This window comes from Erythranthe guttata, chromosome 14 (genome assembly GCF_056151865.1).
Source record: "Erythranthe guttata isolate IM_541 chromosome 14, IM_541, whole genome shotgun sequence".
NCBI lineage: Eukaryota > Viridiplantae > Streptophyta > Magnoliopsida > Lamiales > Phrymaceae > Erythranthe > Erythranthe guttata.
Genome location: NC_142546.1, coordinates 8,067,032 through 8,083,776, shown reverse-complemented (window position 1 = coordinate 8,083,776; position 16,745 = coordinate 8,067,032).

The following is a 16,745-nucleotide window of genomic DNA, read 5'->3' as shown; positions in this document are numbered from 1 at the left end:
GCGTTTCTCGGGAGGCAACCCGAGTTTTATTGTTTTTCGTATTTTTTTTCTTTAATTTTTCTTTTCGTTTTTATTTATTTTTTTTTTCTCATAAGCATGCATTCTAATTTATTATTTGAATTTTATTTTGCAGGGTCGAAGAAGTGATCGAGGGTCGAGTCGGCCGTCCGCGAAAAAAAAAAAAAAAAAAAAAAAAAAAAAAATTGCACCACTGCCTGTGGGACGGCCGTCCCACAAATAGGTGTAAATGTGGGACCCCCGTCCCACAACCAGTAAGGAGAAAAAATTTCGGACGGCCGTCCGAAATTTAGCACAAAAACCGGGACGGCCGTCCGAACCTAGTTGGGGCGTTTTAAATGTTTAAAAATCAGATTTTCTCCCCCATTATTTCCTTAACCCTCCTCTTTCCTTCTCTCCAACTCTCACACACAAAAGGAAGCTAGAGTATCAACCCAAATTCTCCAAAATCTACTCTTTCAAGGCACGCCCACAAGGTGTTCGATAATTTGCTCCAACCAAATTTTGTGTTCGATTGTCAACCAATTCTTACCGAATCTATTCCAATCTCTCTCCCAACTTTCTTGTCCAACAAAAGAAGCCGCACGAGTGAAGCTTCATCTTCTAAAGGCAAAGGAAAAGGCAAGAAAAGTGCCACCAAAACGACGATTCCTCTTCCAAAGCCGCTCCTCAAGCCCGAGACGACCCCGAAGCCTCAAGCTCCCGTGCCAATCGACGATTCCAAATGAAGATGGAGCGAGAGAGCTTTCCGATGATGAGAAGCATGAGAGAGCTAGGGAGGAACACCCCGATCACATCGACTCCGACTAAATCAGGTGTTTTCTATCCTTAAACTTTGTGCTAAATTCGTTGAGGGCAACGAAAACTTTAAGTTTGGGGGTGAAAAACATGTTATTTTTGTGCTTATTTGTTTTAGTTTGCATGCATTAGGTTTTATTTGTTTTTATTGTTTTTCTCGTTTTTCCGGAATATATAAAAAAAAAAAAAATTGTTTGAGTTGAATGCATCGATGATTTGTGATGATGAGAGATGATCAATGTTTGATGATGAGATTGCTTGTTTTGTGTGATAAGGATTTGATGTTTGTTTAGCTTTCTATTCAACGAGACTTAGAAGCGAATTATTGCTAGGAATCACATTTTGTGCATTGCTTTGGTTGAATGTTTTGTATTTTAAATTTGGAATTAATTTGTGCTAGATCATGCTAAGTTCGGTTTTAAGACTCACTTTAGGAAAGTTATGATACGAAGTATTGAGTAATGAGTGATTTGGGATATGATTTGGGCCTTCTTTGAACCGTTTGAGCCTTTCAAGCCGACCTTTTTATCGAGATTATCCTTAGAACCTTGTTTTGAGCCTCGGAGAAAAGGTGTTCTTTCTTTTAGCCAATGTGTAAGGTAGAATAGGTGGAGATTCTTGAAAAAAATTATCCCTTGGAGTTCGGTCGAAAATTTTTACAAGGTCCTTCTTCTTCTTCGGAAAAAAAAAAAAAAAAAAGAAGACAAATATCTATGCTTCTATATATATATATATAAAAAAATAAAAATAAAAAGAAAAAAAAAAAAAAAAAAAAAAAAAAAGAAAAAGAAGAAGAAGAGACTAGAAGGGAGAAATAAGGACTAGTTGTTGAATTATTTTTGAAAACTCGATCCATTGCCTCAAAAGCAAAAGTGGAGACTTTTGAACTTTTGAGAATCGAGTTTATTAGAGTCCGTTGAGGTGAATTCATTGTTTCAAGCGCCTATCTTTCAAATTTTGGCGTAATCACCTAAATTCAAGAAGAATAGCCACATATACCCATATTTCCTACCTCGAACCAAAGAGCCTAACAATTGAAAGTCACAAAGCCCCAATGATCCCAATAGCTTAATGTTCGATATTAGTAGAGTAGAATAATTTGGTGAGTATTTGGAGTCAAGCATATGCATGTAAGTATAAATTTTCTCTAATTTTAACTTGCAAATATTGGATACTTGAAGCAATTGTATGATTTGTGGTTTTTGGTAATGGTGAGTGACTAAGTGTTGTTGAATTTTGAGCTTGCGAATGCCTAAGAATTGTCATTATAATTACAAGTTCTGAAAACGTGAAGTTGATCATTGATCTATGTGATAAGATGTAATAGTTGTGTTATTTGCTTATTGGTAGATTTTGCTTGAGGACAAGCAAAAGTTCAAGTTTGGGGGTGTGTTAAGTGTATATTTTTACACTTTATCGTAACTTTTTATTTGAGCTTTTGGTGTGTTTTAACGATAATTGGTGCTTAAAAAGTTGATTTATTGTATTTTAGGTACAAATTGAAGAATTGGAAAAGTATGGGGTCAAAACTGCAATTTTGGCGAAAATATGGGTCAAAAGTGAAAATATCAAAATTCTGAAGAAACAAGGCTCGGACCCCCGTCCCAGTTTTAGGGCAAATTATGGGACCCCCGTCCCATACCCCGAAGTTGCGCAGTAAAGGGATTTTAATTGCACAAGGAAACTGCCTTCTTCCCCAAGTTCTTCACCCTATATAAGACCAAGCCAAGCACACAATTGGGGATCTATCTTTTTACGCAATTTCAAGAGCAACAAAGCAATAACGAAGACGAAGAATTCGAAGACTCCAAGCAAAGATTTATCGTCTATGATTTATTTTATTTGCGTTTTTGCTTTAATCATGAGTAGCTAAATTTCTTATTTCTAGGATTTTATTTGGAACCCTATGTGGGATTTATGAACCCAATTCTATGATTTTATGCAAGTTTTAATTCCGGATTATTTCTTCTACTTGTTTTATTAAGTTCATGAAACTGGCCACTTTATGCGCTTTTATGTTATTGTTAATCGCATGAATCGGAAGATCGGGTTAATAATTAGAACTGTGGTAGAAGAGCCTTTGTGGTATTAACATAGGAATATAGTTAATCTCTTAGGTAGCCATTATTGAGATTTGTGCTTAAAGCTGTGTTCTAGAATTAATTGCATAGGAATATAGTAATTGAATCTAGAATATTAGAATTGTAATACACGCGGAAGCGGGTTATGATTATTTTAGCATCTCAGGTTAATAATCCGGGTTAATTGCTTGCATAATTGAAGGAATTGGGGGAATAATAATCACATAGGGGGAAGAATAAAATCCTAGGCTTGTCTACTTTGATTAATCTTCGTATTTTAAATTGCTTTCTTGTTTTTGCTTGTTTTTAATTTAGTTTAATTTAGTTTATTAATCCTTATTCGACTGTGTAGGGTGGGCTTGATAATAATTGGTAGAATTTAGCGTTTAGGATTAGATAATTAAATATTCCCCGTGGGTTCGATATCCGGACTTAATTGTCCACTATATTACTTGTACGATACGTGCACTTGCGTGTAGGTTTTCGCCCAACAGCCACTCATAGAGTCCATCGTTACTCCTGCCGCACACTAGTGGGGTTCCCGTACTCAGATCCTTCACAAGAAATTTGAAAGGAAAAAATTCAATAGATGTGAGATTGTCTTGGCAAAATTTTGAGACAGATAAGATTTTGTTTGATAGCAAACGCACATAATGTGTTAGAGAGTTTGAAAGTAGAATTAGATGCACTTAATTGAGTAGAACCAGTGTGAGTTATAGGGATCATGTTACCATCACCCATTGTTACTTCTGACGTTCCATGATACTCGTCGGTATTGGTGAAACCTCGAGGTTCGGAAGTCAAATGATGAGATGCTCCGGAGTCCAAGATCCATGGAGATGTCGGAGTATTGGTAGATTTGGAGACGAAATTGGCTTTTGCTTCCATATGATTGTGTGAGCGGGATCGACAGACACGTGCAGTGTGACCAAGTTTCTCACAAAGTTGGCATTGTACCTGTGAGAATTGTTGTGGAGCAGATGATGGAGACCACTGAGAAGATGAATTTCTCCATGTTTGGTTACGATTGGGCTGAGAGCGCCATGCTTGTTGTTGTGGATAGCTTCTTCGAGTATTACGAGAAGATATGAAAGAGTTGTTGGCCCTTTGAGCGACGGCAGCGGTGATAGGAGGTACAGGTTTGTGAGCTTCATTGTGTTTGAGAAACATCTCATGATTAATGAGTTTGTCAAATAGCTCCTCATAGGATATGGCTGAGTCACGTGCTTGAATCGCAGCGGAAATGGCTTCGTATTCGGAAGTAAGGCCACTCAAAATTTTGACGACTATAGTTCTTCGGTCGTAGTTGGCGCACCAGCAGTGGCAAGTTCATCGGCAATGCTTCGAATATCTCGAAGATATTCAGCGATGGATTTTGTACCCTTCGAAACTTTGGTTAAGGAGTTTCGGAGACTGAAGATTCTTGTATGAGATTTATTGGCGTAGAGTGTGTGAAGAGCTTCCCATGCTTGTTTAGAAGTGGCAGCGGCAACAATGGTGGAGGTGATGGTCGGATCTACTGAGGCCATCAACGCATTACGAATAAGTTGGTCCTGCCGAAACCAAAGTTTATATAGTGGATTGGGCACCTCCTGACTGTTTGTGGTGGTTGTCGGGGCTGGAGCAGGTGTGCTGCCATCAAGGTAAGAAAATATGTCATGTCCGTTGATACGCGTAAAACCTACGTATGAATAACCGCAAGTGTACAGTATCGCGTTTTGTAGAATAGTGAATTCCAGATATCGATCCACAGGGAATTAAGTTCCTAAATCTACCAAGTACCGTAATTATACTATCCTACACTTTATCTAGACGATCGAAAGGGTGGGGGATGAAGCTAAAAAGAGAGAAACAATAATAAAAGCAACGGCCCGCCAGTAAAAGCGAGGAATTCCGACGTGTGATGGCTTCTAGGGTAAAATCCACCAGTGTACTATCGATAAAGATCTACAAATCCGAATCTAATGTCAATTCTATATTCGCTAACCCAGACACTAAAATACCCTAACCCCCGTCTCCAGTGTAGTTAGAGTCTACCCACAGGTCCGACGTCTCCGTTCAGAACCTGATATTAAGAGAGCATTTAGGTCAAGTCCTTAAGGGCTACCCGAGGTGCATCACGTCTCCGTTTCCACAACCCGAGCTATGTTTTCCTAAAATCAAACGAGAAATCCTCTCTCGAGTTCATTCCCATTTACAATCAATTCAACTGTTGGCCAAACAATCGAAAGCATTTAATACAGGAAAACATAAACAGAATCAAAGAACGACAAATAGATCACAGATCTGGAAATCAAAATCAATATATACAAGGTTTCATTTCCCTAAAAGAAAATGCTTAGTTCATTACAAACATAGCATCAAAATGAAGAACACGAGAAATCATAAACTAAACGTAAAGAAAAAGCTTATGAAAAACCCGAGTCGAAACCCTCGTCGAAGCTTCCCGCGAAGAACTGGCGAGAACCGAAGAGAAAACCGAAGAAGAAGTCGAAGAGTCGGTCTAAGAAGTTCTCGAAGAAGTCCCTCTTTTGAAGAGTGAGGCTTGTTCTATTTATAGCAAGCTTTGCCTTAGATATTTTTTTACGCATCCCAAGGCCCATATCGCGATATGGGTGACAGTATCGCGCGATATGGCAAAAATGCAAGCTCTCTGTTTCGTTTCTCCCCATATCGCGATACAGGATGGCATATCGCGCGATATGGCAAAAATGCAAGCTCTCTGTTTCGAATCTCCCCCATATCGCGATATGGAAGGTAATATCGCGATATGGTCGCTGCAATAACTTCAAATTCTGTTTTGACCCTTGTTTAGCCCGAATTTGACAATTTTGCATTTCACAAAAGTTGTAGACCTTGAAGTTGGCTTTCTAAATCCACTTGAATCATTGCAAACGGAGGTCGTATGAAGAAGTTATGCAGGAAATACCGAACGCTGCCATCGCCCACTTGAATGCAATTTTGCACATGTTTGGTTTGATTCTCGGCTTCGCTTCCAAAATCGTTTCGAATCGGCAAAAATAGCTAACAAAACCTAAAAATATAAATAAAACAAGAAACACAATAATATATACAAATAAAGCCGAAACTCGGACGAACGAAGACCAAAACTCGAAGATTTGATAAGCAAAAATCGTGCAAAACGAACACTTATCACACCCTCAAACTTAGATCTTTACTCGTCCCGAGTAAATCAAAATGAAACTAAAAACAAAAAGGAACAAAAGCAACAATCTATCTAGGCCACTAACGTAGGGAAACACGATTGCATTTAGCATATGCAACAAGCCGTTGAACCCCTGGGTACCCCCAAAGGACGAGTTGTGTCTCGTGAGGGTTTTCAGACAACACACCCACAAAGTTGCCAGATTGGTCAAAACATTGCAATTAATTCCAAAGATAAAACGAGCTAGATAACTCAAAATCTTAGAATGGCATACGGCTTCAGGTATTCGACTTTCCTACCGACGCAATTAGTTGTTTCTACACCAAAATGAAAGATAGACTCAAGAATCCGTAATTAAACAATAAACACAATCATCGAGGGTTTTGAGTAGAAATGTGGGTGAACAGCAAGTTTTGATTCTGAAATTCAAAAACTCGAGTTGGGCATAAGAAGGTCTATTTATTCAAACAGATTTGACAACAACAATATTTTTGGTGATTTTCATCACAATTTTTTCCTTTTTTTCATTTTTTTTGAAACGGACATAATTGTGACTCGTGCAAGGCTCGACACCACTGTGTTATCTCCCTGACCCATGTATCGAACTTTAGTCCAAGAAACCCCCAAGCTTGACAACTCGAGAGACTTAGGCGACGAGGTGCACCCAACGGGTTAAGCTCGAGTCAGAAAGGCGGGGAAATCAGAGCGTGAATCACAACAACACCACATATTATTATTTTTCTCTTTATTTATTATTATTTTTTTTTTTTTTAGACAAAATAACATAAAATAAAAACGTAAAGACCATTGATAGAACTTTTAGCCAACAACTCGAATTGTGAACACATAATTCAATTCTAACTCGCCCCCCCAAACCTCAGACTATTATACCCCTCAGAAAAGTGCGCTCAAGCTTAATCAGAAAGGATTCGAAAGGCTATCCACACAAGTTGCAAAAACGCAGTCGGAAGGTTCATCTATTATTAGCCGGTTATCCATAATTTCAATTTTAAAATCAACTAGCCAGTCTACTAATTCATTAATTGCTTTGCTTCAATAGAATCCGGAAATGCAACTTACACTCGATCCTAAATGAAATGCATGTGACAAACATAACACAATTACGGAAATCAAAATACATAAATGAAACTTAATTATATGATATGCATGCAAAAGACCAAATCAAAATAAGCTAAACTCACCCCCAAACTTAAATCATGCATTGCCCTCAATGCGAAAAATAAAAGATATGAGAAAGAAATACGCCCTGAACAGTCGTGCCGCAGATTGATCAGTGTTCTACGGTTGCGAAAGTGTTCTTTGGTTGCACGGGGTGCCATGAATTTTAGCACCGAGGGCGAATTGCCGGAGTTGTGTAGACTTCACCGACTTCTTACTCTTCTTTTATTGGGAACGAGATACCGGCAAAAATCAAGAAATGGGTGAAATCTAGCTTAAACCAAAAAAACAAAAAAAATGCTAAAACGACAAAAACGACAAAAACAAAGAAAATAAAAGAAGAAAAATAAACAATGGGTTGCCTCCCATTCAGCGCCTGTTTTACTGTCGACGGCTCGACACGTTTTGGACGGATTATGTCCAATCCAAAACCTTGTAGATTGCGCATCCATCTGTCAGTCTTGATACATACTTTGCAATCATATCATGGACTAGATTGCAATCACGTAGTGCCCATCCCATCCCATGGAACTTCTCGTTTGCTTTGGAAATCATTCGGTAGGAGACTAGAATGGGTTGCTTGCCTACCGATCTCTCAAACTCGTATACAAGATATTCGAGCTTTGGAGTAAGCTCTACCTCGAATTTGATACTCATCTCCTCGGTCACAATCAAATCCGGAGTTACAATGTGGATAGGATTTTGTTCGTCAAGTTCCTCTACCATCATCTTCATCTCACTCTCATCACACGCAAAAGTATCTACAGAACTGGGATGAATAATTCCCTCAAGGTGCTCAACCTCATCGTTCATACGAAAATCTGTAAATACCTCGTTGTCTTGATAAAGGATGGTCAGATCTGGTTTATGAATGTGACATCTCTGAAAATTTTCAAAAATATTTGCCAGAAAGAGGAGTTCGTCTTGTAAATAGCACAAGTGCTCATTTGTCTGTGCAATTCCATTTTCTGGATTCACCCTTCGATGTCTTTCAATATCCTCCAACTCTTGTTGAATGTAATCAGCTCTGGATTGAATCTCGCCAAGAGAGAGATCAAAAATTGAGGCCATCAATGTATACGAATCTGCAAAAACAAATGAAAAAAATCAAAAGAAAAAAAAATGTCTAGAGTAAAGTAAGGATAGTTGGTAACGATATTAGTAAATTCAAGATTAACTAGTTCCCCGGCAACGCCGCCAAAAACTTGATACGCGTAAAACCTACGTATGAATAACCGCAAGTGTACAGTATCGCGTTTTGTAGAACAGTGAATTCCAGATATCGATCCACAGGGAATTAAGTTCCTAAATCTACCAAGTACCGCAATTATACTATCCTAAACTTTATCTAGACGAACGAAAATGGATGGGATAAATAAAACTAAAAATAAACAATAAATAAAAACAACGGTCCGCCAGTAAAAGCGAGGAATTCCGACGTGTGATGGCTTCTAGGGTAAAATCCACCAGTGTACTATCGATAAAGATCTACAAATCCGAATCTAATGCCGATTCTATGTTCGCTAACCCAGACACTAAAATACTCTAACCCCCGTCTCCAGTGTAGTTAGAGTCTACCCACAGGTCCGACGTCTCCGTTCAGAACCTGATATTAAGAGAGCATTTAGGTCAAGTCCTTAAGGGCTACCCGAGGTGCATCACGTCTCCGTTTCCACAACCCGAGCTATGTTTTCCTAAAATCAAACGAGAAATCCTCTCTCGAGTTCATTCCCATTTACAATCAATTCAACTGTTGGCCAAACAATCGAAAGCATTTAATACAGGAAAACATAAACAGAATCAAAGAACGACAAATAGATCACAGATCTGGAAATCAAAATCAATATATACAAGGTTTCATTTCCCTAAAAGAAAATGCTTAGTTCATTACAAACATAGCATCAAAATGAAGAACACGAGAAATCATAAACTAAACGTAAAGAAAAAGCTTATGAAAAACCCGAGTCGAAACCCTCGTCGAAGCTTCCCGCGAAGAACTGGCGAGAACCGAAGAGAAAACCGAAGAAGAAGTCGAAGAGTCGGTCTAAGAAGTTCTCGAAGAAGTCCCTCTTTTGAAGAGTGAGGCTTGTTCTATTTATAGCAAGCTTTGCCTTAGATATTTTTTTACGCATCCCAAGGCCCATATCGCGATATGGGTGACAGTATCGCGCGATATGGCAAAAATGCAAGCTCTCTGTTTCGTTTCTCCCCATATCGCGATACAGGATGGCATATCGCGCGATATGGCAAAAATGCAAGCTCTCTGTTTCGAATCTCCCCCATATCGCGATATGGAAGGTAATATCGCGATATGGTCGCTGCAATAACTTCAAATTCTGTTTTGACCCTTGTTTAGCCCGAATTTGACAATTTTGCATTTCACAAAAGTTGTAGACCTTGAAGTTGGCTTTCTAAATCCACTTGAATCATTGCAAACGGAGGTCGTATGAAGAAGTTATGCAGGAAATACCGAACGCTGCCATCGCCCACTTGAATGCAATTTTGCACATGTTTGGTTTGATTCTCGGCTTCGCTTCCAAAATCGTTTCGAATCGGCAAAAATAGCTAACAAAACCTAAAAATATAAATAAAACAAGAAACACAATAATATATACAAATAAAGCCGAAACTCGGACGAACGAAGACCAAAACTCGAAGATTTGATAAGCAAAAATCGTGCAAAACGAACACTTATCATCCGTACATGAGCGAGGAGACTTGAGCCTTCCAATTGGAAAAGTTAAGCTCCTGTGAGTTTCAAAGGCAGTTGGGAAGCCGGATTAAATTGAACCAATTGAATGGTATTAGTTGCAGGAGTTGTGGTAGCCATGGGTGAGTGGTGGGTAGAAATAGATATTACTCGTGAGAGTGAGAAAGGCTTTGTACCATATAGAAGAGATTACAAAGGATTATTGAAAAACATGCTATTAACCATCTGTGTACAAGAATATATACAGAGGAGAAATAACAAACCCTAAACAATCAAGCTATAAATCTCCTATCTTCGAGGGATTTATTTAGACTAACATAACAACTAATCTCTACAATCTAAGGAATAATAAAAGATATTATAAGCTGAAATATCTGTAGAAGAGGTTGGAGATAAGTGTTAATAATGATGAGCAACGGTACATCAATGGATCCCTCCGCATACGGCGATTCGATTGTTCGCCATTTCAAGGTTGTCGGAGCAAGTTCAGGCATGCTCACTACAGATAGCATTGCACAAGTTATCCACAACCTAACCGAAAACATAACACAACAAATATCTGCAGGCCACAAAAATAATCCAGAGCAAAATCCAGACGTTCAAAAAGAGTTGCAAAATCTCAGGCGAGAGGTTCACCTTCTCAGGCAAGACGTTTAAGGCCTTGCCGCCCGCCTTAGCGCAAGCAACACCCGGCTCTACAACAGCCGTTTTGCCGAGTCTGGAAAAGTCCGGAAAAGTCCAGTACGAAACCGTTGTCAAGCACACGGCCGGTCATCCATTTCCCAATCCGCCTACCTTTCCAAATTTTCAACTCGCTAGTTATTACGATGTTAGTGCCCAGCCACCGGTTGGTCTGCTCTCATCAACTCGGGACGTGCTGCGACAGATGATTATTGGTCAACTTTATGTAATTCGACCGAGGTTGCGTGCGATATACTGGTTCTACAACGATTTGCGGCTCGCGTTGGATGAAGATGCCGATCTAGCTGCCTGCAACAGATTTCTCGTAGCTTTGGAGGAATTTCTCAAACTTTCGTGAACATCTGTAAGTATACTCTCTCTTTTTTTTTTCTTTCTCGAGTTTGTTTCGTATTTCGTATTTCGTATTTCTGCGTATTTCTGCTGTTGTTGGTGTATGGTTTTAATGGTTGATGTGCTCAAAAATTAATGTCGAAATCAGTTTGTTTGTTTATATTAGATGCTATGAAGGATTTTGTATGCATATGTTAATTTATTCTATGATTGATGTTCGACAATCGATTCCATGAATATTGACCTTAATTAATCACCAATATTATTGTAATTTGATTAGATGCTAATCAAGAATTTTAAATATGTTAATTCTGGATTGTTGATGAAAGTTATGCGACTCAGCTCCATTTCTCTATTATTTGTTGAAAAAAAAAAAAAAAACAAATCGTGCGTGTGTGATTGCATATAGTTGATTTTAGTTATGGTAACTTATCCTATGATTGATGTTCGACTCAGAATGTGTTTTCGGTAGATTAGTAATTTGAATTTCTTGTAATTGGATTCTAATTGGTTACCGTATAATGATTTCGACAAATCATCATTATGTGAAATTGTGTGTATATATATATATATGTATATATTGTGATAATCATAAGAATCACTTGTCATTTTCATTTATCTTTATGGGGAAGGTATATGCATGCTAGTACTGTAAACGACTGAGTGTAAAAAAAATATATTGAAGCGTATAATTGGTTATTAGAACTCAGAATTCAATTAAGCCGAATTTACGAGTATTTATTTTTGGTTACTACTGCTTATTTATTTTCTTGTTTGATGTTGCAGTTGGAAAACAATCTCTGGAGCAAATTGAGAAATTTGTGTTTGGTTTCTTTTTTCCTTTAATTTGTTGTTCCAGTTCCAGTTCCGGTTCCAGGTTCAAGGTTTAGAGTTTCTATAAACTATTTAAGAATCTTTAATTTACCTATTTTCATCTCAAATTAATGCTCAGAGTATCTTCATTTCATATGGCAATTACCTCTAAATTGAATACTAGTATTGTACAATTTATTGAATAGCTATTCTTTTATTTTGTTTGATTTGCCTAGATGAAGTTCACAGCAGAATTAATTATGGACTACAAACATAATATTGCAAATATATTGTTATTGTCCATGTTGATCATGGTATGAAAGTTGCAATTATTATACACTTTTTACATGTACGTAACAAATGTTATATCGTACCGTTATCGGCTAGATACGAAGTTGACTCTTTATTGTGACATCGATTCTTAATAGCTTATTTTTCGGAAGTGTAGTTACCATCAGGCATATATATGTTTCTATAATATGTACTGAAGTGGAAGAATCTGTATAGTAACTGTCTGCATGCGTCCAACAATGAAGTTCAATTATTTATTATAAGTTCTAATGATCTTTTTGTATTGTTGTTTTATCTCCGTTTCAATCGATAAATTTCTGAGTTCGTTTCGTGAGAGTCTTCTCGATATAAGATTTTTAATCAAAATGCATCTTAAGTTCGAACTCAAAAAGGAACCATCTTAAATTACTTCTTTTTGGAATTTTGTTGTTTGATGAACAATTAAATCTTATCCTTCATACATAAAAAAGAACCATCTTTTTTTTTTAAGGATAAATTAATTTACCTTTTTACTATTTTGTCCACCCATTCGAGCTTATTTAATTTTATTCGTCACACTTGGAGTTGAAATTACACTGAAAACTGCCATTTACCGTAAAAAACAAAAAAAGAAGAAGGATTAGATATTTTTTTATGATTTTTGAAATTTCTTTTCCTGCTTATGATTAACTAATGATACAATAGTATACTTTTCTCTCTAACTTTTAATTGGACAATTTAAAAATTGTTTAGACTAGACAATTTAGAGATATTAAAGGAGTGTTAGTGTTCAATTTCCTCTGCTTTTGGATGAACGACTTAGGAGTTGGGACAAATTATTTTTATAAATTAACACAGTGAATTGGACCAATTATATATCTTAAGTTAGATTTTTTATTATCATATTTTCTTATTTGTTTATGATTAATCTTAGATTTTTTTATTCTTGGGATATTGTTTACTGACAATTTTATTATAGGATCAACGTATGTATTTGAAAACGTAAAGCCACAAAAAATAGTAAGTCAATTTTATTTTCACAATAGGCAAACGTATATGTGTAAAATTTTATTGTTAAAATAGATACACTAATTATGATTGCAATTAGTGGAGTTTTACATTTTTGTTGTTCAATTATTTTGCTATCGTATATTTCATAGACATTTATTAATTTTGTTTATATTACATTTTTCGGTATTCCCCCGGGCAACGCACGGGGCAAAATACTAGTTAATGGTAAAAGCAATGTATATATATATATATGCAATCTTTCTAATTTTTTATGTAAGCAATTTATAGTTAATCCAATTTTGGCTAGCTACTGTTTGTTTGAAATTGTTTTAGCAGTCAAATCATATCTGGATGAGAGAGAAATTTTTGAAACTATTGCGAAAATTATTTTTGAAAAACTTAACAAACACGAATTCGTTTCCGTAAATAATTAAAATGAAACGGAAACGAACATTGATATTAACTTGAAAGAGCCTAGCTTGTAATTCTTTCTAGTCATCCAGCTGCACTTCATTGATGTTATAATTCTAAATTATTAAAAGAAAATACTAAAAGTTGACTCTTGATCAGTATAATTAGGGCAAATTACCAATCCCCTGAGGTATGGCAAAATTATGAAAAAATCCTTCTTGTTTGGGTAATTACAGTTACCCTTCTTCCTTTAACTATTTTTACATAAAAAAAATGTAATTCGGTTATTTATCGAACCAAATCTTTATTTAGTTCGGTAAACGGTATAAAATGTTGGCGTGCCGAAATTTCAGTTCGGTTTTACCGAATTAACATCCCTAAATTTATCTCTGGAGGGGTCTTTTTGTAAGATAATACATAGTTGAAAGGGTGACTGTAATTACTGAAATAAGAGGGAGGTTTTCGTAATTTGACCATAATTTAGAGAGATTGCTGTAATTTGCCCATATTATTAATATATTTTAATTAAATAAAATAATGACGACGATGATAAAAGTGAAATGAAGAAAAAATAGAAATACATGACCTGAATTAGTGACGTACGTACCAACACTCATTAGGAGAGTTGGTACCTAACTTTTAGCAATTGGGTAAAGGTCTAGAGTTTGAGTCTCCCCTCCCCAACTTCCCCTTATAATGGACTTGAATTTACTCAAAAACAAATTAGCGATTGTGGTGTATGTGTGGGGCCAGTGAGAAGAAGCCCATATGCAACGACTAAAAGCAGTTGTATTTGCATCATAATGGACCCTTATTTTAGGGACAATTATCCAATATTTTATTTGACGTCACCTCTTAATTAATCTTTATTTTATTTATTAATATATAAAAAGAAGTTATCGTGGGTTACTTTTTGGAGGAAACCGTAGGCCCTTTAGTGCAATTAATTATTTTGACACGTCGACATTCTCAACTCGCAACGCAATACAACTTTTTGACATTTCTCATTTCTTGAACGTCATCGTATTGTAGGTCGGGCGAACATATATTCTCCATTCGGTCAACGTAGGTCAACGTAGAGCTCGTGTGCAGTGATTCATCGCACTTTCGATCGACTCTCTAACTCGAAGTAATTGGCATGACATGTTGAACAAATAATATAGTAAATAATTCAAAAGCTTTTGAAAATATAATTGAAAACGACTTATCTTGCATGTGAATCAAATTTAGAACATATATATAAATTAAGTTGGAGTTTAAAAAATTAATAGTGCAACATGTACAAATTAATAGTTGGCTCTTTGACTATCTCAAAAGTCAAGTAAATCATGTAGACTTACCCCTAGCCCTAGGGAATGTTTTTTCTATTGGATTTACGGGTATGAATCAGACGGAATGGATCGGAAATGTCTTTTTCGGAAAATTTTAAATTTTTTTCGGAAGTTAGAAATATGTTCCAATTTCCATTCCAAAAAATCGGAATTTCAAAATTCATTTCAATTTCGGAATACCTCGGAATTGACGGAATTTAGGAATTTTCGAAAATTGCATTAGTTCTTAATTTTTTGTTCCAAAATTGGAAATAATGGTAATTTTTAGCATTTTTTTCTTCTAATATTTTCTTAATTTTCCGGCAAAAGGCAAGAATCTAAAACAAAGGTCAATAAGAGCCAAGAGGAAATGCAAACACTTGTAAAAACAACATAATCAGTTTATCAAAGCAAACATAGTTCTTTCAAAACAAGAATAAAAAAAAAACAATTTATATTTCGGAAATAAAATCAGATCGGAAATCGGAATTTCCATTAATTTTATATGTAATTCCAATTCCGTTCAAAAAATAACCGAAAAAATCGAAAGTCGGAATATCGGAAATCGAAATGAAAAAAAAGTGTTCCAAATTCAAATATTTTCGGATCGGAATTGGCGGAATTCGGAAATTTCGTTTCAATTTCCACCCCTAATTGGATTCTTTTGCTATTTCTTTTTGTCCCTAAAAAGTCAACGCAACAAATCTTTTTATACCCCTACTTTAGTTTTAGTTTTATCTGGTTAATTAGTATTATAATCATTATCTTCTTTTGGGTTTTAACTTTTAACTTTTGAACTCATAAATTAGGTGTCGATTAATTTAAGGGGCGTGATAAATGCGATTGTTCGAGTTTTAATAGTACTGTTTCAACTTCAAACGTGATTTTAGTCATTTTTTACTCTTAATTTTGCAAAAGTGGGAACGTAGAACTTGTAGTATTTTTTAGTTAGATTTTTAATTCTACGTGAATCACCAAAATTGGGTATTGTGTGAGAAAGATATACATTAATCGATAAACATTGCCCACAATTTTGATGCACAAAGTTATCTAAAATTGAAATTTAAGTCATTCATGCATAATTTTATGGCACGGCATCCAATCTAGCTGGTTTAAGTTGAATTTGAAAGCTAACTCATAGGACTACAATTTTCATGTTTCAAATTTCGCCAAAATCAAATTAGAAATATGACAAAATCAAATTTGAAATCAAAATGAAATCAACAAAATTGAAACGACATTTAATATTTCTGTTGATTTAATTATGAGAAAAACTGAAAGTGCAATTCTACTTTTAATTGCACATTTCTCAATTTATCCTTATCACTCTTAATTAATTTAATTATCTAAGGAATAATTAATGGTAAATGGTATTTTAATCACTTATATTTTTTTTTCTCCTATAATTAACGTATGTACTTATTAATTTTCTTAATTAGTACGCGTGCAGCACTTTATAACGACAAATATTTTGGCACATAAAGAGCTAACTAATGTGCATTGATATATATATATATATATATATATATATATATATATATATATATATATATATATATATATATATATATATATATATATATATATATATATATATATTTCAAATTGAAGTGGTTTATGAGTTGTAGAGGAAAAGGTGACGACCATATAAATATCCAAAACCTTTAGTTCATGAGTGTAATGACATAGCCTTCTGAATATGCCAACCATTTCGGATGTATATACTAATTTTATTATTTGAACCTAATTAATTATATATATAAATATATAATTAAATAATTAAATAAAAGGAACAAAAAATTCGAAATATATTAAGCCGCTCTAAAATATTAGTGCTGAATATAAAAAGATGAGAATAAGAAAAAGATAAAACAAAAACTCTTATTAAAAGAACAACTGCAGAAGCTTGGTTTCATAATTGCAGAAGTATCATGCCTCCTTTTCAC